The following is a 24,058-nucleotide window of genomic DNA, read 5'->3' as shown; positions in this document are numbered from 1 at the left end:
TTTCAACAATTAAGAGGACAACACAATGACAAAACATAAAATACAGTAATAAAAGACACCTAACGAACAGAGGAATGATAAAACTGCATGCTGCTACACGATCAGAATTAGAAGTTACCTCTTATATGCTCACCACTTATGCCCTCTATATCCTCCTTCTCTGCCGACCAAGCAATGACAATGGAATACCTGAATGTGAGACACGAGTGACTGCTTCTCCACCTCTACCAGTAAAGAATGCAGTAAATGACATATTTAGCAAAAACACACATGGTTAGCCCAGGGTGTGTCCTGTGTGAAATCACGTCACTGAACAAACTAGATCGGGATTACTGAAAACGAGGAGCATAAGGTTTGCAGACGACAAGCTGCAATAGTACATAGTGTACTATAATAGTCTGAGCTTATAGAGGTGGGGCCATAGCCAACATGGTAAGTGGCTGTGAAGAGTGTCTCTCTGGAGGAATGAGACTGTGTAATGCTTCTATTGTCCTGGGGAGGTGCTGTAGGCAAGCAAAGTACAGGATGCCCGATTCCCTCACAAATTATTGCAGATTCCAAGGGGGCTAGGTTATTAGTTAAAAACCATTTGTCCATTTTAGACCACCAGTCCGCTTTTACAATCTGAACCAGCGTGCGATCGCTCCGGGCCAACACTGGGGTTATCGAAATGAAAAAAAATAAACTTCACACATTGAGCTGTGGCGACATGTCATACCCAATGCTCCCATGTTATGTCAAAGATCTATTGAAATCAGACTGTATTGCATATGTTCTATACAAAAGAGGCAAATTTATACAAACTTGAGATGCCCCAACCTTCGAGTTGTCTTAAAAAGGGTATGAAGCTCAGTGATCAGTGGCGTCTTATCTCAAAGATCTCAGTTGTCAGCATTTGAGTTAAGGAGAACCTTCACTTAAAAACACCCATACAAAAGGTATGTCTGATCACACCTATGATAATAAGTGTCCAAAAGGATGTACTAGAGTTTCAGCAGCAGAACAAGCCCCAAGCCTTATGATTTCTGCTCTGAGGATCTTTAATACAGTATACTTCAAAGTGACTCATCATTTGCCTTCATCTTAACATAGGAATCTGGCAGCATACTGCACAAGCCCGGGCCTTCCCTGTGCTTACAGAAGATATAGTATCATAAAGGTGACTTACAGAAGTTACCAGGGTCTTACACAGCATTCACACAACCGTAAAAAAAAAAAAATCTCTGTTAAAAAATGGCCATGTGAATAGTCCAATAGACCTTAATGGTTCTGAAAATGGCTGTGTGACGGGCACTACAAAATGGTGAATGTAGCCTTATCTTGCACATTATGAGTGAGGCTAGAACACATCTCAGTGAATTGTCTGCAGAAGAATATAAATATGGATATTTTCTATATAATGGGTAGGCCAACTGCAAAAATAACTACTGGTGACCACCTATATTATATAGAGAGGTGGTCATACAGAAGGGGAACAAGCCGCCAAACTACAGAAAAGGGGTTTTGCACATGAAACTGACTTTAAAGGGTTTCTACCACTTGAATATCACATATTTGGTGTTCAGACACTAGCGATTCGCTAGTGTCTGTTCTTGCCTACAAGCTAATTATCACATTAATCCGGGCTGCCGATACCTCAAAAAAAGCACTTATATCTTTATGCAAATGAGCCTCTAGGTGCTATGCAGGCGTTTTTCTAAGCACCTAGAGGCTCCGTCTACCTTGCATTTTGCCGCCCTGCGCCTCGCTCCAGCACGCCCATCTCTCACTGTAATCGATCCTCCCCCTGCTTCAGCCTTCCGAAATCCCGCGCCTGCGCCGTCCGTCGCGGCATTCGGAGGCATTCGGCGCAGGCGCAGTTAATGTCTGACCGCTTGCTGCTGGGCTTCGTCTGTCCCACGGAGCTCTGTGACGTCATCGGCGCAGGCGCAGTTGAAATGTCTGAGCAGGGAGCGGTCAGACATTGACTGCGCCTGCGCCGAATGCCTCCGAATGCCGCGACGGACGGCGCAGGCGCGGGATTTCGGAAGGCTGAAGCAGGGGGAGGATCGATTACAGTGAGAGATGGGCGTGCTGGAGCGAGGCGCAGGGCGGCAAAATGCAAGGTAGACGGAGCCTCTAGGTGCTTAGAAAAACGCCTGCATAGCACCTAGAGGCTCATTTGCATAAAGATATAAGTGCTTTTTTTGAGGTATCGGCAGCCCGGATTAATGTGATAATTAGCTTGTAGGCAAGAACAGACACTAGCGAATCGCTAGTGTCTGAACACCAAATATGTGATATTCAAGTGGTAGAAACCCTTTAAAGGAAATGTGTCACCAAAAACGTTTTCCGTCAGTTAAATCCGGATAGCAGCACATATGTTTTTTTGTTTTCTGATTACATATTTTAAAAATTCTGTTTGAACATGATTATGAAGGCGTCCATCTTGCCTCAGCTGTTCCTAACAGCATTTAGAAAATTGCTTTACGGCAACCCCATGGTCCATAGACACAGTGGTCTGGAAGGGGCATCAGTGACTTCTATAGGAGAGTTTTCTAGGCATGCTATGTGACCCGTGCAGAGGTCATTGTACAAGGAAGGAATAGATGAGCTCTGACAGTCACCTATTGTGAATGGTGGATCCTGTCTTATCTATACAATGAGGTGGTATTATTACAGGCAGGATTAGAATGATTGACAAGCAGATAACTGCAGTAAAGTGATCTGTACGGACCAAGAAGTGGGGGCCATTATTAGGCCTAGTGGCCAGGGAGAAAACAGCAGGAATTATGGTTTTCGTTTAAAAACAGATATTAACATGGAATCTTTAAAAAGTATATTAAACATAAAAACGTGATATAAACAATAGGTTATATTCTGATGGCACATTCCCTTTAAAGACATTTTCCTCACCATGAACCTTGAAGGCATAATCAATGATTCACTGTAAGAAAGGCAGCCTTAAAAAGGTTGCCCAGGATAACAAAAATAAAAAATAAAATAAGTGTCTGCACCACACCTATCCGCAGGTTGTGTGTGGTATTGCAGCTCAACCTCATTCACTTTAAAAGAGGTGAGCAGTAATACGAGACAACCCACAAGTGTGGTGTCACTTCTGGAAGAAAGCAGAAAGTTTCTCTAATCCTAGACAACCCCTTTAAAGGGGATGTTAGAGTCAAAACTGTATCCTCAGGCTATAGCCAATAACATACTGGCCAATCACTGGTCTCAGCTGTGTGGGTGGTGATCGGCTGCAGTGGTATACAGGATGCCACAACAATATGTCACCGGCTGCAGCCTGGGGAAGAGGAAGCAGCAGTGCTGGATTAAAGCGGCTGGCAAAGGAGACTTATTTTATTGGCCCACAGCAGATTAGTATAGTAAAAATTTAAATTATGTGTAGCCAACGATATAAAATTAAAGGGGTATTCCCACTCTATAAACTAATGGTCTATCACTTGGATTCGCCACCATATTACAAGTCTCTGACCCCTGGGTCACCCCCCCCCCTCATAATGAAGGGGGTGCAGTGCTGGTTTCCTAAGCTGTACCCTGCACAGTGACGTTCCTGGCCACCTAAATATTCAGGGACTTTCAAGTGGTTCCTTTTATTTGACTGGCTAATTGGTGAGGTAGTTGGGACAGGGGGGGGGGGGTCATTTCCTATAGCACCCCATCACTCTGGTCCCATTCATACACGTGTGTTTTTTTTTTGCCTTCCTGTGGATCCACTCTGAAGAATGGTAGATTGAACTGGATGGACGCAAGTCTATTTTTTTTTAGCCTAAGGGCTCATGCACAAGGGCAATTCGCAGATCCGCAAAACATGGATTCCGGCTGAGTGCATGCCACCATTTATTTTATAATGTCTGTAGAAGTGTCCTATCCTTGTCTGCAAAATGGAGAAGAATATGACAGGTTCTATTTTTTGGGCAAAAAAAATGCGGATTGGTTGCGTGCAGAAACTACGGCCGTGTGCATAAGGCCTTACAAACTATGTGACTATGTGCATACTTGCCTGGCCGTTCTCCTAATTTCAGTGTACTTCAATAGAAAGTGTCAGGCCCAGGGTCGGACACCTCTTTAGCAATTCCCAGCATGGAAGCGAAAGAGAAATTGTGCCATTTCGGAGTCACCGTAAAATTTCACGTAAAATGGGGAACATATGGCTATGTTGGGTATGGTCACAACCCGTAACTGTATTCATTACCATGCTCGCTGGTGTAACTAAATATACAATGGTATACACAATTTTCGCTAAGACTACTTTCACACTGGTGTTTTGGTTTCCATTTGTGAGATCGTTCAGGGCTCTCACAAGCGTCCAAAACGGATCAGTTTTGCCCTTAATGCATTCTGAATGGAAAAGGATCCGTTCAGAATGCATCAGCTTGCAGCGCTCTGGTGTCAGTCTGACGAGACTGAGCCAAACGGATCCGTCCTGATACACAATGTAAGTCAATGGGGACGGATCCGTTTTCACTGACACAATCTGGCACAATAGAAAACGGACCCATCCTGACACACAATGTAAGTCAATGAGGACGGATCCGTTTTCACTGACACAATCTGGCACAATAGAAAACGGATCCGTCCCCCATTGACTTTCAATAGTGTTCAAGACTGATCTGTTTTGGCTATGTAAGAGATAATACAAACGGATCCGTTCTGAACGGATGCATGCAGTCTTATTACCTGAACGGATGCGTTTGTGCAGATCCATGACGGAAAATAATCATCAGAAGAAGCAAATTTATGGGGGTCCGGGTACGGCTTGTTAACCTAGTGTATAATTGCCGGAGGATCCACGAAACGTTTATCTCACCTGTTTGCAAGTCAGGTGCCATGAGGTGTCACAGCAATCTGACTCACAAATATGCCGACACCGTCATTAGCTTAACGCTGGCAGCAGAATTGACATGATACAAGGCCATGTAGGAAGCGAAGAACATGGTGAAATCACATCCCCTTGCAAGCAGCTTAGGGGTTATCAGATATCGGCAAACGAACATCAGATCATTCATCGCCGAGTGCCAGGAATGTGGAAAATGGCGCGGTGAGCCCTCTAAAAGGGCTCTTTTTACTGCTTATTCACTTATCCACATTAAAGAAATGTATTCAGAGGCCAATCGCAGCATACATAGACGGGGTTAAAAATAAGATTTGGCAACAATTTAAAGGAAAACTTCTTCTAAATAAAGTCTACTTCTACAGAGAAGATCTTAAACAAGGCGGCTGCATGGACCACAAGATCTACCCACAAGGTAGGGGGTGCTGGTATGCATCTCATCCACAGATACAAGGAGGCTCAGGTATACAAACTGGCTTCCAAAAATGAATTTGTTGCCCATAGCAACCTCTTCAAAATGCAGAGAAAGCTGATCGCCGATTGGCTGCTTTTTATGAAATTCTTTTGAAACTTTGGACCGGCCAGTACGTAAATAACACAGCTGTAACCATTCACTTTTAACTCTTTCATGACCAAGGCCTTTAATACCTTCTGCACAAGTAAAAGCCAGACTCCTATTGATCAGATACTGATGACTAGGGATGAGCGAATCGACTTCAGATGAAAGATCCGAAGTCAATTCGCATAAAACTTTGTTCTAATATTGTACGGAGCAGGATCTCCGTACAGTATTAGAATGTATTGGCTCCGATGAGCCGAAGTTATTGCTTAACGAAGTCTCGCGAGAATTCACACAATAATTCATAAATTAATTTGTACTGTTAAAAAAAAAAAAAAGAATTCCCGAAGTCGGGAGCCAATACTGTATGGAGTATTAGAACAATGTTTTATGCAAAATCGACTTTGTACGTTTCATCCGAAGTTCATTCGCTCATCTCTACTGATGACCTACTGAGGATAGGTCATCAGTATTAAAGTCTGTCACCAGGATATAGAGATATAGAGATATAGAGATATAGAGATATAGAGATATATATATAGGTTGTACTTCTACTTAGCCATCTCTAGCAGTGCCATAGAGTTAAATGGAACGGTGGACATATATCAGCGTATCTGCCGTTCGATTCAAACTAGGCGCAAGGGCCCCCATTATGGTATTATACCAGCAGTTGGGCCCCAGCCCTCGAGGGTTAACAAGAAATTTCCCGCTGACACACACTCTTTAAACTTAAAGAGCCAATTAAACCTGACTTTACTGCTAAAGAGAAACGTGTGGATAAAGCCACACTGAGGCCAAGTGAACGCAGCAGTTTCCAGGAGCAGAGCTTCTTCAGTAAGTGCTACCGCTGGATACGTCTGTAGTTACTGATAATCTTCTCCGGACCGGTATTATAGAGAAGAGGAAGAAGTCATTAAAAATAGATCAGGAAACACAAGGCATTCACCATCTCTGCATTGAACCAGACAGACCATACATTGTCCAGTAAAATGAAAGCCACCGATTTCTGGAGCATTATGTATAATTACTTCTGGACACTGTCCTATCATTTGTTGCCTGAGGCAGTTCCCTGGGATTTAACATTTGTACAATTTATACATTAAATGTACTAGACCTGGTAAAAGAAATAACTTACCAATAAGCTTTAAAGTCACACAATGCAATATTGCAGGATTCAGTGAGGACAATCTGAGTACTATTACTCATTGGTCAGTGATGCAGCAGTGGGTGTGGAACTACTGTGTCAACCAACTGGTTTGACTCTGGGCTAAACCTAAAGTTTTTATCCTCGCAGTCCCCTGGTATTCACCGTATAAACCCCATAGAGGGATATGGACTTCACTGCAGTAAAGAGGCCGCTACCTCTTCGAGTACTCCCGGTATGGCATTCAGCTGACCAATGGGGTCAGAGACACAGCTGAAGAGCATCAAAGTCTCAGGCAAAACTCAGTCAATAACAGGCCGAGGTCGGGGCAGGTAGAGTACATGTGAACATGGGTCAGGATAGGCAGCAAAGGATCAGAACGGTAAACAGGCACTGGTCAGTACACGGGCAAGACAACACAGAACAAAAATGCCTTAAGCACCACACATACGGTAAATCAAGTGTGCCACCTTTCTAATGTGCCATGGCTAAACTCTGTTTCACATCAATCACTTCCATGTGTTCCCTAGCTGTAACCAGGTGATCATTTACTCTGAGGGCCCCACTTTACCTTACGAGCGCTCTTCTTTCTGCTTCAAAGTACGTAAGAAAATCCTTCATTGAAATGATCAGATTGATCGATGTACCATCATGCTGGTCTTAGTCTGTGATACAGTCGTTGACTTTTAGGGCATCCTGGCCCTCATGCTGGCACTAACGAGAACAGGTGGAGGAACAAGTTGTAACTATTTCATTATTCCTTTTACTTGCAGGACTTTTTTATGTCTAAAAACAAATCTCAGATGGAAATGGCTAAAACTGATGCCAAATGTGCATAACTGATGTACGGGATCCGTTTTTTTTTTTTATGACTGATCACAAGAACGGAAAAATAACGGTGATGTGAACTCTCCCTTAGGGTACTTTCACAATAGCGTTAAAGTTTTCCGGTATTGAGTTCCGTCACAGGGGCACAATACCGGGGGGGAAAAAACGCTTCAGTTTATGATAAATGATCTGTAAAAATGTTTGTTTGTCATGTATTTAAATAAAGAAAAAATCCATTCCGCCAGGACCTTGTGCAGGGTATACATATATACAGCTTTTTGTTTTCCATGCTCTCTAGCTTGCTTTACATGCACTTTGCATTGCAGACAGGGTGTGGCGATTCACCTATGTGCGTCCGATAGTGTATGCCTCTCATACAAGAGACGTCATGAAGAGCGCCCTGGACCAATGGAGATCACTCCTCTCGAAGGCATGTGCAAAACAAGCACTAGCATGAAAAGCCATGATAACAATGACCCTCAACAGTGCATGAAAAAACCTTGGCAGGCGTCCCTGCTGCCCTCCAACTCGTGCAACCTTCGCAGAAACCAGTTCATTCTAGAAAGGCAGATGATTCAGTTCAAGCGCAAACTGCAGCTGTCATCGAGTTCCAATATCACTGTAATAATACAAGAGTCTAGACGGAGATTATTTCTATGAATTTTAACGTAGTGGCTTTACTTCACCTTTCTAGAAATTTCAAGTTTCACTAGATCATCTCATGTCCACTGTACACCTGACTCATTCAGACGAGTGATCCCCTCGTCTGAGTGTAGGAAGGACTGGACATAGACATGTTATAGTCAATGGGCCAATTCACAAGTCCAATTTTCCAACGATTTTTGCCCCAGACGAGCTCATTTAACCAAACGGAATCGCAAAGACATCGGCACCACAAAAAAAAGTTATCTGTGTGCAGCCCATTAAAAAATTGTCGGTTTTCAGTGGCCGGATCATGAACGAGTTCTAAGCCTTAGGTCCCATTCACACGACAGTATTTTTGCTGCAGAACGGATGAGGACCAATTTATTTCAATAGGGCCGCAAAAAATGTGGACAGCACACCATGTGCTGTCCACATCTGTATGTCTGTTCCACATACAGCCATAAAAAAGGTAGAACATGTCCTATTATTGTCTATTGTGTGGACAAGAATAGGTATGGTTACGATGGGTCCGCAAAAAAACAAATAAAAAAAACCAATGCAACACGGCCTCTCTCAGACATTGATGGCATATCGCTAGGCTATGCGATCAATGTCAGATAGATGACAGAACTGGCCCCTCGAAGTGAAGGGAAAGCAGCCATGCATGGGTGGTCACCCTCTGTTACCCGGTATGGGATGTCTGAAAATAGCCGACCCATAGCTGTGAACAGAGGTGCTTGTGCATGAACGGGGCACTCTCCATCATCTCTATGGGCCTTCCAAAAATACCCAAGCCCACTCGCTCAGCTGTTCTGGAACTCCCATAGCAGTAAATGAAGAGAACGCTGTGCATGAGCGATGTGCTTTCCTTTACTTCAGGGGCCCTGTTCTAGAGATAGAAACGGGCCCCAGAACCATTCAGGTCTATCGTGGAGATTTATCAAAACTGGTGTAAGGGGAAAACTACCTTAGTTGCCAATAGCAACCAATCAGATTGATACTTTCATTTTCTAAAGGAGCTCTGAAAAATGAAAGGTGGCATCTGATTGGTTGCTATGAGCAACTATGCCCGTTTTTTCTTTGCACCAGTTTCAATAAATCTTCCCCCACGAGTCTATTCACACGCTCATTTTTTATTAATGGCTCATGAATAATGGGCATCCTATTTTGTCCATTTTCACAGACAGACAGTCCTCATAAAGAGCAAAAGGGCTGCTTTTAAAGGAGTTATCCAGTGATGGATAATGTTGACCTATCCTCAGGAGCACAGCTGGCAGCTTCCCAAGCACAGCGCCATACATTGTATAGTGGCTGTGCATTGTATTGCAACACATTCACTTCAATGGGGCCGAGCTGCAACTAGGTCATGTGACTGATGTGCGGCGACGTCACATGGGCTAGCAAGAGGCCATGACGCTCATGGAGCACTTGGCCTCTTCTAACAGCTGATCAATGGGGACCCCAGGTGTCAGAACCCACCAATCTAATATTGACGATCTATTCTAAGTGTAGGTCATCAATAATAATTACCAGATACCCCTGTTGTTCAGAAAGCCATCCGTGTATAAAACAGCTGTTAAAATTGACCATTTTGCTGTTTTTAAAGGGAGTCTGTCACCACATTTGACCATATTAGACAGATCCTATAGCGTTATATGTGCCACCCAGCAGTTAAAAACGGTACCTTTGTTGCATATAACCGAGTCTTCTTTCTGCCAAAAATGAACTTTGAAGATTGTGTAAACGAGCCCTCTCAAGTGCCCAGGGCGGTGTCTCAATCTTCCGAGCCCAAGACCGGACCTCCCTAACGGCTCATAACCCTGCCCTCCTTGTGCCTGTGCCCGCCCGTTTACTCCCCTCCCCTTTTCCATTGCGGCTGCGCGGACAAATTCGTAGCCGGCGCATGCGCAGTAGGTATTGCGATGCCCTGCCAGGACCGGGCATCGCATTGCGCATGCGCCAGCTACGAGTCTCGTAGCTGGCGCATGCGCAATGCGATGCCCGGTCCTGGCAGGGCATCGCAATACCTACTGCGCATGCGCCGGCTACGAATTTGTCCGCGCAGCCGCAATGGAAAAGGCGAGGGGAGGGGAGTAAACGGGCGGGCACAGGCACAAGGAGGGCAGGGTTATGAGCCGTTAGGGAGGTCCGGTCTTGGGCTCGGAAGATTGAGACACCGCCCTGGGCACTTGAGAGGGCTCGTTTACACAATCTTCAAAGTTCATTTTTGGCAGAAAGAAGACTCGGTTATATGCAACAAAGGTACCGTTTTTAACTGCTGGGTGGCACATATAACGCTATAGGATCTGTCTAATATGGTCAAATGTGGTGACAGACTCCCTTTAACAGTTTTTTTCAAGGTCATGTGAAAGTAGCCCAAGGCTGTGACTCGGTTATATTATTTGGGACTAACCATAAATGATGAAGCTGGGACCACCAGCAATACCCTGAAGAAAGGTAGCACTGTACACACAGTCAGATCCCTTAGGCCTCATTCACACGAGCGTGACAGATTGGCTCAGGATGCGTTCAGTGAAACTCGCACCATTTTGCAAGCAAGTTCAGTCAGCTTTGTCTGCGATTGCGTTCAGTTTTTTATTTGCGGGTGCAATGCGTTTTGATGCGTTTTTCACGCACGTGATATAAAACTGGAGTTTTATTCAGTGCGGATGCAATGCGTTTTTCGCTGAAGCCCCATTCACTTCTATGGGGCCAGGGCTGTGATAAAAATGCAGAATATAGAACATGCTGTGTTTTTTTACGCAACGCAGAACTGATGCGTGAAAAAAAAAAAAACTCTCGTGTGAAAGGGGCCTTAGGCTTGGTTATTGTTGGATTGTACTAGATTTCTGAACAGTTTCAACCTACAGGAGAAATCAAGTCAAATTTGTTCAGGGCATTAAGGCCTCTTTCACACGGGCGTCTTATTTTTGGCCCGGATAAGAGGCGGGTGCGTTGCGGGAAAATGCGTGATTTTTCAACGCGAGTGCAAAACATTGTAATGCGTTTTGCACTCGCGTGAGAAAAATCGCGCATGTTTGGTACCCAAACCCGAACTTCTTCACAGAAGTTCGGGCTTGAAATTGATGTTCTGAAGATCGTATTATTTTCCCTTATAACATGGTTATAAGGGAAAATAATAGCATTCTGAATACAGAATGCATAGTAAAACAGCGCTGGAGGGGTTAAAAAAAAAAAAAAATTTTTTTTTAACTCACCATAGTCCACTTGATCGCGAAGCCCGGCATCTCCTTCTGTATCCTTTGTTGAATAGGACCTGTGGAGAGCATTAAATACAGGTAAAGGACCTTTGATGACGTCACTCCGGTCATCACATGGTCTTTTACCATGGTGAATCACCATGGTAAAAGATCATGTGACGTACCATGTGATGACCGGAGTGACGTCATCAAAGGTCCTTTACCTGTATTAAATGCTCACCACAGGTCCTATTCAACAAAGGAGACACAAGTGGACTAAGGTGAGTTAACCATGTTAGAAGGGAAAAATAATAATGATCGGGTCTCCATTCCGATAGTCTCCTAGCAACCGTGCATGAAAAAATCGCACCGCATCCGCACGCTATGTGATTTTCACGCTTCCCATTCACTTCTATGGGGCCTGCGTCGCGTGAAAAATCGGACAATATAGAGCATGCTGCGATTTTCACTCAACGCACAAGTGATGCGTGAAAATCACCGCTCATGTGCACAGCCCCATAGAAATGAATGGGTCAGGATTCAGTGCGGGTGCAGTGCGTTCACCGCACCCGCACGGAAAACTCGCCCGTGTGAAAGGGGCCTAATAGTGGTACCAAACTCTTTTAAATCAAGCAAAATAAATGAAAATTGGGAAAACCTTTTTAACAGCTAGAGCTATGGTAAGGTAGACCTAAAACCTAGTGAAAACCAACTCACAGGCTACAAGAAGGCATCAGCTTGCAGGATCAATAGCAGAATATAACCACACACTAAGGGCCTCATGCACACGGCCGTTGGGCAGCCGCTCCGTGCATTGGGGACCACAATTGCATGAGCGACATCCGTGCAGCGGGCCTGACCCATTCAACTTGAATGGGGCCGTGGTATGTCCGCACCGCAAAAAAATATGACATGTCATTTTTTTTTGCGGTGCGGAACCACGGGAAGAAACACCACGGAAGCACGCCGAAGTTCCGTTCAGCGACTCCATTCAGCATCTCTGGAATTGCGGACCCATTCAAGTGAAAGGGTTCGCATCCGTGATGCGGGGTGCACACGGCCGGTGGCCGTGGATTGCCGACCAGCCATTTGCGGGCCGCCCAACGGCCGCGTGCATGAGGCCTAAAGCTGGTTAACATCTATCTTACCTGACCACCACCCCCATTTGGCCAAGGGTGCATGTGTTCTGAATGGGGAGCATTCTGCTGCGGACAACTCTGCATGAGCTTATCTCTCCAAGAACAAAAAGGTTGGGCATGTTGAACTTCTCAAATGCTTGAACCTTTACTCCTGTGACATCTGCTAGTGAGAAAGAGTTGGAAGGCCCAAATACACATAGGTGATCGGTCCTGTATGGCTAGCCTTTAGCCCAATGAACTCAGCAGAGGATCCACTAATGGCACCCCTATGTACATAGCATCCATAGGAGCTTGCCATAAAGTTTTTCAGTTGGAGTCATAGTGAATAGAAAAGTCAATAGTTCTATGCACATGTTCTCTATTTCCACATACATAAGTACAGCATGTGGGAGCCAGAATAATGATAGGGGATAAGGAGGAACACCTTATTGTGTACTCACACCTGTCTCACTGTAATAGCTTTGTTGAGTAATAAAAATAATAAAAATTAGAGGACAAGCGCCAGAGGAATACTCTAAGCCATGGAGTGGTGTGGAATTGGACACTAAGGCTGCGCCCTAAGTATTTAATTCAACCCAAACGGGTGAACTGTGAATATAGAGCACGATAATAGCTCATTTTAATTGGAATAAAGCAACCTTCTGATGCTACATCCTGTGAGGTCCCCGTTTACCACTCTGGGATAAGGAATCCATTACATCTGTCAAGCGATCTGGGCGAGGGAGGTGGGGGTACGAGTGTACTGCGTTTATCTCGTACTCCCCTCCCTGGTAAAGTAGGTAGGTCGTTTTTTTATATTTTACTTTGTAATTCTTCACTAACTAACATCTTGCTCACTGTAATAGCAGCAACCACGCCTTGTGTGCAGGCAGACATCAGAAAAACACTTCTAAAGAAACAGTCATTTTCTTGATGATCGGCAAACAATAGGTGATGGGAAACACCTTGTGTTTAGTGAACTTGTGTTTTAAGTTCGGCGTCTAAAGTTCGGGTCATCGAAGTATCCCGTTATGGATTCTAAATTCAGTTATGGTCAGTGGTAGCGGAATCCATAACCCGAACTTTAGACGCCGAACTTAAAACACAAGTTCGCTCAACACTACTTGTGTTCATTACAGATAAAAGCTCTTGAAAGCATTACTTGCATTACTACATGGACTGATCAATTAGTAATATATCAGGGTTAACTGACCTAATGGAAGCAGATGCTGCACCTGGTTCTACTGCAGAAGAAACAGCCTTCTACATGTCCTTCTCATTTACAGAATAAATCAATCACACTGGCTACAAACAGCCCACTACACCAGCAAGCACAAGACGACTTGATCAACAAATGTACTGGCTGCACACGCTAAAAAATAAAATAAAATGGCAGTGCGTCTTATAATGCGAATACTAATGAACGCTTCCATTATGGAACTGGGGAGTGGTGAATATAGCGGATGCTGGCTTTACTCACCACTCCCTGGTCTTCTTGGGGCATCACACAGTACTGTGTCCTGACAGCGTACAGCATGAGGACGTAGTTCACGCATGTGCACGCTATGACCCGACGATGTGCGCCGTCATGTCACAGTGCAGCGCTACAGGAACAGTACACTAGATCTTCTGAGTGGCAAGTTCTTTTATTTCTTTTTTGGCTGATCTGAGATCTGATGAGCATTGGGGGAGGTTTGATCTGAGGTACGATGAAAAATATTTGCTTTCTTATTTTCCTCCTCTAAAATGTATGGCCCTTTGATGGTGCAGGAAATACTGTATATAAAAAATATATATATTTTTAATCCCTTAGTGACCACCCATACGCCTTTTTACAGGTGTATATATTCTAATATCATTTCCTGCACCATAAAAGGCCCCTGAGACTGGGCCGTCATAAAAATAGACGGCCCAGTCTAAGCGCTGCACAGGACCCTGCTCTAACAGTCCCGACCAGTAGGAGTGCCGATCTGGGCTGTTTAACGCTTTACATGTCGCTGGCAATGGAGCCCGCCGCATGTAAAGCGCTGACAGAGGGAGCAGACTTTCTCTGTCTCCCATCAGCACCTCGCAAATGCGATCGCAGGGTGACGATGGGTGTAAAGGTAGGCTGTGGTCTTATGAACGCCGCAAGCCTGCCTTGAGTAGTTTCCAGCAGGCACTTGAATGGGTCCGCAAATCCGGAGATGCGGTGCAGAATGGAACGCAAGCACGAAACGGAACCCCGTGGATTGTTCTATCTTTTTGCGGAAGGGATGGATAGCAGACCCTATTCAAGTGAATGGGTCCGTTATCTGCATGCAGCTGCCCCACGGTCGGTGCCCGTGCATTGCGGTCCGCAGCACGGGGCCGGCCAGCACACGGCCGTGTGAAAGAGGACTAAACATGCATGGTGAACTCTACCAAGCACACATGCGAGAGGGAGAGCCAGCTACATACCCAAACTTTCGGTATCTGGTTGTGTGGGACAGCAGGCTTCCGCCATATATTGTACGGGTTTAAGTATTTTAAGGAAAATGATCGGGAACGAGCCTTTTTACAAACGTTCATTCACCCAACCATCAGTTGGTCTAAACATCCCACCGATCAGCAGACAAAACAGCAAAGGCTCGGATCTCCTATGTTGACATAAAATCATTGTTTGTCCGCAGCACATCTCACCATGAGAACCAATAGACTTGTTAAATATACACAAAAAGTTATGGCAATTCAGAGGTGCCCCAAACAATCGAAAGTCAGACTAAACAATTAAATTACCACTAGACTGAAACGGAAGGGCCAAGAATACAGCTGGTTATTTTTAAGTTTTCTCTTCAAGTATAATGTAACATGAGCTATTTTGAAGCATCATATTTAGGAAGAGGCGCACTTACTTCCACACTAGACCAAAGCATTTGTGGCAGTACTTTATTTTTTTAGCTAAAAATGCAATGTCACATCTTAAGGTTAAAAGGCGGAAGTTAGCAGCTGGTTTTCACCCATGTATAAAAAATTGGTCTGTTTTTAGTACAATATCTTTCCTACCGTCAAAATATGTCCGTCTTTCTATATGGGTTTATTTATATGTTATAGGGGTTCTGCCAGTGACCCCGGATTTAAAAGTTAGTCACCATAACGCAGGGCTTGACAAAGTTAGGAGCCAGGCGGAGCCGCGTCATAAAGCCCCCAGTAGATTCCCCCCATAGTGCTCCTCCCCCCTCCCCACTTTTCCATAGAGCCCCCCAATAATGCATGCCAGTACATAGGGCCCCCAGTAGATGCCCCCATAGTGGTCCTTTCCCTCTTCTCCATAGTGCCCCCCATAATGTGCCAGTATATAGGGCCCCCATAGTGCTTCCCCTCTTCTCCAGTGCCCCCCCATGTTGTGCCAGTATATAGGGCCACCATAGTGCTTCCCCTCTTCTCCATAGTGCCCGCCTCCCCATATTGTGCCAGTATACCCTTCTTGCCACAGTAGACTATAAATAATAAAAACAATAAACTCATATACTTACCTTATGCTGCTGTCAGTGATGCAATGCAGGCCTCTCCCGGCCTGTGTCCAGCATTGTACGGCTCAGGCGGCGCGATGACGTCATCGCGCCGCCAGCACCGGCCTCCGATAGTGCCTGTAGCCTATTAGAGGAACGGGCAAGAGAGACGCCTCTCCCCTGCTCCTCCGCACCATTTATCTGAATCGCTGTCCTGAGGACGGCGATACAGAGGAATATGGAGCTGAGCGCTTCCACAATGGAAGCGCTCATCTCCACTCCTGCTGCCTCCGGACAGAACGAGCCCCCCTCTGGTGCTCCGCACCCGTCGCCCGTGCACCTTTTGAAAACGGGCTGACAAATACCCAAGCGCCAGGACCAAATTCCTGATCGCCATGGCGACCTGGGATTTGTCGAGCCCTGCCATAACGTTCCTTTGATGCTCCCGTTCACCAGGTTCCCTGCCGGACTCTCCTCCCTAGTTCCTATCAACATGCAGGGAAAGACCACCTCAGCCAGTCACCAGTTGAGGTGGGTCACCACTGTGGTAAGTGATTGGTTGAGAATTTGCACGTGTGTCCATAGGGACCAGAAAGGAGACACCATCAGGAGACCAGGCACCATTTGGGACTGTACCTCAGCACGACTTCAAATTTTACATAGGCAGACATGTTTTTTTTTGTCAGATCCAGTAGAAATCGGACAACCAAAACGATGTCATGTTCCAACAGACAGAGTTGTACTAATAAGGCTACTTTCACACTTGCGGCAGAGTGATCCGGAAAGCAGTTCCGTCGCCGGCGATCTGCATGCAAACGGACAGCATTTGTAGACGGACCCGTTATATACTTTTTTCACATTTTTACGGATCCGGCAGTGCGGTATTTTTAATGGAATTTCAGAAACTGATCCGGAATTTTGGACGGACATAATACCAGCATGCGGCGGTATTTCCTCCATCGAAAACCCCATTCAGTGACTGAACTGAAGACATCCTGAACGGATTTCTGTCCATGCAGAATACATAGGGATGAAACCGATCAGTTATTTTCCGGTATTGAACCCCTATGACGGAACTCAGTGCCGGAAAAGAAAAACGCTAGTGTCAAAGTACCCTTACTCATTCCGGCTCCATGCACAGGGATCCACTATTTGTATGGGCTCTAATGCCCACTCCAAACTGGTGCAATAAAACAATTACAGGGTAAGAACATGGTGTGCGAAAATCTGAATACGAGTTAGGTTGCTATATCTATCTATCTCTCACTCCAGATACAAGTATGCATGGTTAGGAACAAGAAGAGGGGAGAAGGCTTCTGTCAGGCACCCATCTCAGCAGCTTAACTCCCCAACAACAAACAGATAGGACATGATGAAATCCATCTGCCTGATCTTTATCGCCCGAGGTATCTGCCCTCTGAGTCAGGAGGTAACCATACACATTGAATAATGGACTGCTCACACAGATATACATCTAGTTTGTATGGCCATCTTATGGAGAGCATAAGACGACGGATACGTTATCTGCAAAAAGCGTGCCGTTCAAATTATGTAATGAACATATCCTTCCCTACAGAACAAACAGCTGACGCCACTGTATATACCTACAGGGAAGCAGCTGTCCAGGTTGGAGCAGATACATAATGAATGCTCAGTCCAGTAGATCACCCAGTGACAAGACGCCCTGGAGGGGCCAGAAGTCAAGTATACATTACACGAATACTTGATCCTGGGCAGCTGCTTGGCTGCAGTTGTTAAGGATCTGGGCAGCTGCACCTACTGCCAGCAGCTCCTCAGTATACACAGCACAAGCCTCTGCTAAGGCTAATAGGTGACACTTCTACATGGGCACCAGTTGTCCACTCCAGAAATATGCTAAAAAACAGACATCCTGGGACAAACATCATTAATATATATGACAGGTGGCAAATATACAAGAATACCCCCACCACACGTACCAAACCTTAATATAAAATGATTTCACCTATTAAAAAGTGCTGCCTTTGTAGGACAAGCTCAGTTTTGGCATATAGACATAGTAAATGGGGGTCATACACATTTCGGAACCCCCTTGAAGAGCCAGAGCTTGTGGTTATCAAAGGCTCCCATGAAGGGTAACCTGGCTCATCCATTCATTTGAATGTATTTGCACAGAATATGCATCACCTGCTTCAAGTTCCCCCAGACATCTGGTTGGGAGGAGACAACCCCTTTAAGACCTTCACAACCATGTTGGGCGGCTGATTAACCCATGAGCGGTGCATTTACAGGGGATTCTCATAGCGTAATGTAGGCCAATGATCAGCAGCCAGCCACCATAACCCATTCCCTGCTGATGGCATGACACATTCAGTTAGAGAAGTCAGCTACATGACGACAGGTGTGCAAATCTGCCCAGCGGAGACACTGACAGCAGCAGTTGTGCAAACACGTGTAACAAATGCAAAACAGCCTATAAACCTTCATGTTATCGCCATCACAATTTTTTTTAACATACGCACTGATGCTACTGCCGGGAAGAAGACACAGTTGGGATTTATCATGAGGGTAATATTTGAAGTCCGTTTTCCTTGAGTCTGCATTGACTTACTTTCTGCCAAATTTATCAAATGGCTCATGGTTCCCTTCGTCTACTCCAGTTTTCAGCACCACCACCTACTGTAGAGTCTTTGGGACCATTGTGCAACTTTTTTTTTTTAAGTCCCAATCATAAAACCAGAGATAAAACTCAATGACACGCTAACCATGCCCACTTTCCAAAACAGGAGCGAGTGGTCTAAAAAAAAAAAAAAAAAAAAAACACTAAAAAGTTGTAGAAACTTTGTGCAAGTGAAAAAGTCACAAATGCAATATTTTGTGATTATTTTGAAGACAGAATTCTGGGAGTGCAGGGCACAACAATTTCCCCCCATCTCTTGTAACAAACCCTACAAGACTAGTGTATACCACTTCTCTCAGTCATTAGCGCATTTCACATATTAGAGTAGACGTTTGTGCTCAAAAGCAGATCTTCCAAGGTCCCCATGCACAGTGTATTGTCCGCAGAACCTGCTGAGAACAACGGGTTCAGCCGACACTAACTTTTATTGGGAGCTCTCGACTCTCCTCCGACAGATGATGTATATGAATATTGATGAATATTTTCACCCGATCCTTTTGTTCCTCCGAGAGATAAGCTGTCACCAGAAGTAAGGCCTCCTGTACACGACTATAGGTGTGCTTCGGTGGGGGTTTCGTCCCGTACTTCCGTTCCGCAAAAAGATAGGACATGTTCTATCTTTTTGCGGAACGAGCGGATCGCGGACCCATTAAAGTGAATGGGTCCGCGATCCGCTGCGGCTGCCCCACGGTCGGTGTTCGTGCATTGGGGCCCGCAATTTGTGTGCCGCAGCACGGCCACAGGGCGCACACGTTCGTGTGCAGGAGGCCTAATCCAGCAGCAGCTTTTTCCTCACTCAGTAACGAATACATAGCCATAAATATTGGGACATTGACACAATTCTAACATTTTGGGCTCTATACACCACCACAATTACATTGAAATGAAACAAACAAGATGTGCTTTAACTGCAGACCTTCAGCTTTAATTTGAGGGTATTTACATCCAAATCAGGTGAATGGTGTAGGAATTACAACAGTTTGCATATGTGCCTTCCATTTGTTAAGGGACCAAAAGTAATCAGACAGAATAATCATAACTCAAACTAACTTTTTAATACTTGGTTGCAAATCCTTTGCAGTCAATAACAGCCTGAAGTCTGGAACGCATAGACATCACCAGACACTGGGTTTCATCCCTGGTGATGCTCTGTCAGGCCTCTACTGCAACTGTCTTCAGTTCCTGCTTGTTCTTGGGGCATTTTCCCTTCAACAAATGAAATGCATGCTTAATTGGATTCAGGTCAGGTGATTGACTTGGCCATTGCATAACATTCTACTTCGTTCCCTTAAAAAAACTCTTTGGTTGCTTTTGCAGTATGCTTTGGGTCATTGTCCATCTGCACTGTGAAGCGCCGTCTAATGAGTTCTGAAGCATTTGGCTGAATATGAGCAGATAATATTGCCCGAAACACTTCAGAATTCATCCTGCTGCTTTTGTCAGCAGTCATAATCAATAAACAGAAGAGAACCAGTTCCATTGGCAGCCATACATGCCCACGCCATGACACTACCACCACGCTTCACTGATGAGGTGGTATGTTTAGGATCATGAGCAGTTCCTTTCCTTCTCCATACTCTTCTCTTCCCATCACTCTGGTACAAGTTGATCTTGGTCTCATCTGTCAATATGATGTTGTTCCAGAACTGTGAAGGCTTTTTAGATCTCGATTGGCAAACTCTAATCTGGCCTTCCTGTTTTTGAGGCTCACCAATGGTTTACATCTTGTGGTGAACCCTCTGTATTCACTCTGGTGAAGTCTTCTCTTGATTGTTGACTTTGACACACATAGACCTACCTCCTGGAGAGTGTTCTTGGATCTGGACAACTGTTGTGAAGGGTGTTTTCTTCACCAGGGAAAGAATTCTTCGGTCATCCACCACAGTTGTTTTCATTGGTCTTTCGGTGTTGCTGAGCTCACTGATGCATTCCTTCTTTTTAATAATGTTCCAAACTGTTGTTTTGGCCATGCCTAATGTTTTTGCCATCTCTCTGATGGGTTTGTTTTGTTTTTTCAGTCTTATGATGGCTTGCTTCACTGATAGGGACAGCTTTTTGGATCTCATCTTGAGAGTTGACCGCAACAGATTCCAAATGCAAATAGCACACTTGAAATGAACTCTGGACCTTTTATCTGCTCATTGTAATTGGGATAATGAGGGAATAACACACATCTGTCCATGGAACAGCTGAGAAGCCAATTGTCCCATTACTTTTGGTCCCTTAAAAAGTGGGAGGCACATATGCAAACTGCTGTGGTGCCTTCATCATTACTCAACAAGCTTCTAAAATCTTCAATCTTATGGTTTGCGGAGAAGTTGTAAACCTTTCCATGAAAAAACAGGTAACAAGCTGTATTTCTATGAGATGACGGAGTATACATGACTTTCTCCATCCTTTACTCATGCAATGATTTGAATCATTGAGGGACACAAGGGACTCTGGTCTGGGTAGTAGTTAGCAGGAAAGGAATTACAAAAATGCAGCAACATCAGTAATCAAACACCATTCTGTAACCCGATCATGTAGCCGCAGTAAAGGTAGCACATAGTTAGCAGAGGGGGAAACGGCCAGAGGCACAAGCACAAAGTGAGTGGAATTTGTTAACTTCGAACTCCCCAAAAGCTCTAACACCTCTGGATTACACACACACACCATCACAATCGACTTTGAGGCATAAGCACATAAAGTCCACAGTTTTTATTCTGCTGATCAGTCACTTGTAGACAGGGGTGGGATTCAAATTTTTAACAACAGGTTCCCTACTCAACGGCGGACACGCAGCATCACAACACATGTTTACATATACCATATATATGCAACACATATAAACACTCCATATACATTGTACACATACATAAATACACCATGTATAAACTACACACATACCACCCAACTTTTAAAAAGAATAAGGCTAGGTCTACACGACGACATTTGTCGCGCAACATCTTGTTGCACGAGAATTTTCATAATTGTACTCTATAGTGTTGCACTGCGACTTGCGACACGACAGTCGAAAAACTGTTGCGTCGCAGTATGTCCCAAATCCAGTGTGACACCATAGACTACCATTCTAAAAATTGTCGCACAACATTATTGCGACAAAATGTCATGTAACAAATGTTGCAGTGTAGTCGTTATGAAGCCCTAGCCTAAGGCCCCTTGCAGACGAGCGTGTCCGGATTAGGTCTGGATGCGTTGTGTCTGCGATCAGGGAAAATCGTGCGAGTAGGCCCGCAATTGCAGTCAGTTTTGACTGCGAACGTGTTCCGATGTTCAGTTTTTATTGTGCGGGTGCAATGCGTTTTGCACGCGCGTAATAAAAAAAAATGATTGTGGTACCCAGACTCGAACCCGGACTTCTTCACTGAAGTTCGGGTTTGGGTTAGGTGTTCTGTATATTTTATTATTTTTCCCTTATAACTGGTTATAAGGGAAAATAATAGCATTCTTAATACAGAATGCTTACAAAAATGTGGATTGAGGGGTTAAAAAAAAAAATATATAAAAATTGAACTCACCTTATCCGCTTATTCGCACAGCCGGCATCATCTTCTTTCTGGACCTGCCAAAGGATCTTTGATGACGCGGTGAGTGCGGTGACGTCAGCGCAGGTTCTGCTGAATGAGCGCGTGGTAAACGCGATTATGTCAAAGGTCCTTTGGCAGGTCCTGAAAGAAGAAGAAAGAAGATGCCGGCTGCGCAAACAGGATGAGGCGAGTTAATTTTTATTTTATTTTTTTAACCCCTCAAGCCACATTTTAGTAAGCATTCTGTATTCAGAATGCTATTATTTTCCCTTATAACCATGTTATAAGGGAAAATAATACAGTAAATTGACTTTTATTAATTTACTTACATCATCTCCTAGCAACCATGCGTGAAAATCGCACCGCATCCGCACTTGCTTGCGATTTTCACGCAGACCCATTCATTTCTATGGAGCCTGCGTTGCGTTAAAAAGGCAGAATATAGAACATGCTGCGATTTTCACGCAACGCACAAGTGATGCGTGAAAATCACCGCTCATCTGAACAGCCCCATTGAAGTGAATAGGTCCGGATTCAGTGCGGTTGCAATGCGTTCATCACCTCACGCATTGCACCCGCATGGAATTCTCGCCCGTGTGAAAGAGGCCTAAGGAGCTAAAACTATGGAATGGAAGCGCTCATCTACAGCTGCAAGTTTAACTACCAGATCTGGAGAACCTGAGGGAACTGGCTGAATCCCATGCCTGCTTACGCTGGGTTCACACCCAGGCGTACTCTGTTGCGCTCTGTATGCGCAATTGTATCGGGCGTTTACATACGCGGCTCCGAAAACAAGCAAACGCCCATTGTCGCGCGTTCCCGGATGTCTATATGCGGGAACGCGCGACATTGCGCCCCAAAGAAGCTCCTGTACTTCTTGGGGCGTAGGGAGTTTTACAGCGCATTCGTACGCGCTGTAAAACGCTCAAGTGTGAACCCAGCCTTATAGAGTTTCAGAAACAAAATCCGAAGGATGAAAGCATTGTCCAATCTAGTGTTCCAGGGTCTAGTGTAAGGCCTCTTTCACACGGGCGAGTATTTCGCGCGGGTGCAATGTGTGACAAACGCATTGCACCCGCACTGAATCCTGACACATTAATTTCAATGTGGCTGTGCAGATGAGCGTTGCGTGAAAATCGCAGCATGCTCTATATTCAGCGTTTTTCACGTAACGCAGGCCCCATAGAAATGAATGGGGCTGCGTGAAAATCGCATTGCATCCTCAAGCAAGTGCGGATGCAGTGCGATTTTCATGCATGGTTGCTAGGAGATGATGTAACTAGTAAATAGTGATGAGCAACCCAGGACCCCATTAAAGTAAATACATTGTATTATTTTCCCTTCTAACATGGTTATAAGGAAAATAATAGCATTCTTACTGCAGAATGGTAACTAAAATGTCCATTGAGGGGTTAAATAAAATAATAAAACTCACCTCAACCACTCAATCGCGCAGCAGGTATCGTCTTCTTTCTTCTTCCAGCAGGACCTGCGCTGACGTCATCGCGCTCACCATGTGGTGAGCACGACATCAGCGCAGGTCCTTTTACAGGTCCTGCTGGAAGAAGAAAGAAGACGATACCTTTTTTTTTTCACACGCGGGCAAAACGCATTGCACTCATGCGGAAAAAACTGAACAATGGAACACAGTCGCAGACAAAACTGACTGAAATCGCGTGCCTACTTGCGCGGGTTTCCCGCAATGCACCCTGAACGCATCCGGCCCGCAACGCCCTAAGGCCTCATTCACACAGATTTTTTTTCCCATGTTCCATCACATGGTGTATTATCTCCCCTGAGTGCCTAAGGGTCCACATACATGAAACTGGCTCCTGACAGACCGGGCCGATTTATAATAAGGGCTCATGCACACAAACATTTTTTGTCCGCATTCAATCCGTATTTTTTATGGGTCGGATGTGGACCCATTTACTTCAATGGGGCCTCAAAAGATGTGGACAGCACACCGTGTGCTGTCCGCAACCCTATATCTGCTCTGTCAAATCTGCAAAAAAATAGAACGTTTCCTATTCTTGTCCGCATTACGGACAAGGATAGGACTGTTCTATTATGG

General features: G+C 44.8%; 1 protein-coding gene across 1 annotated transcript in view; it reads right to left on the bottom strand.

The window, feature by feature from the left end:
- Nucleotides 1–219, bottom strand: part of LOC122919761 (plastin-3-like) — a 37,490-nt gene extending 37,271 nt beyond the window's left edge. Inside the window, exon 1 of the mRNA XM_044268946.1 lies at nt 119–219. The gene's annotated coding sequence lies outside the window, so the exon portion shown is untranslated. The remainder of the gene's footprint in view (nt 1–118) is intronic.
- Between the last annotated feature and the right edge of the window lie 23,839 nt (nt 220–24,058).

The sequence above is a fragment of the Bufo gargarizans genome, chromosome 9, assembly GCF_014858855.1.
Source record: "Bufo gargarizans isolate SCDJY-AF-19 chromosome 9, ASM1485885v1, whole genome shotgun sequence".
Lineage (NCBI taxonomy): Eukaryota > Metazoa > Chordata > Amphibia > Anura > Bufonidae > Bufo > Bufo gargarizans.
The sequence above is the reverse complement of the archived record's forward strand: the minus strand, read 5'-3'. Positions and strand labels throughout refer to the sequence as shown.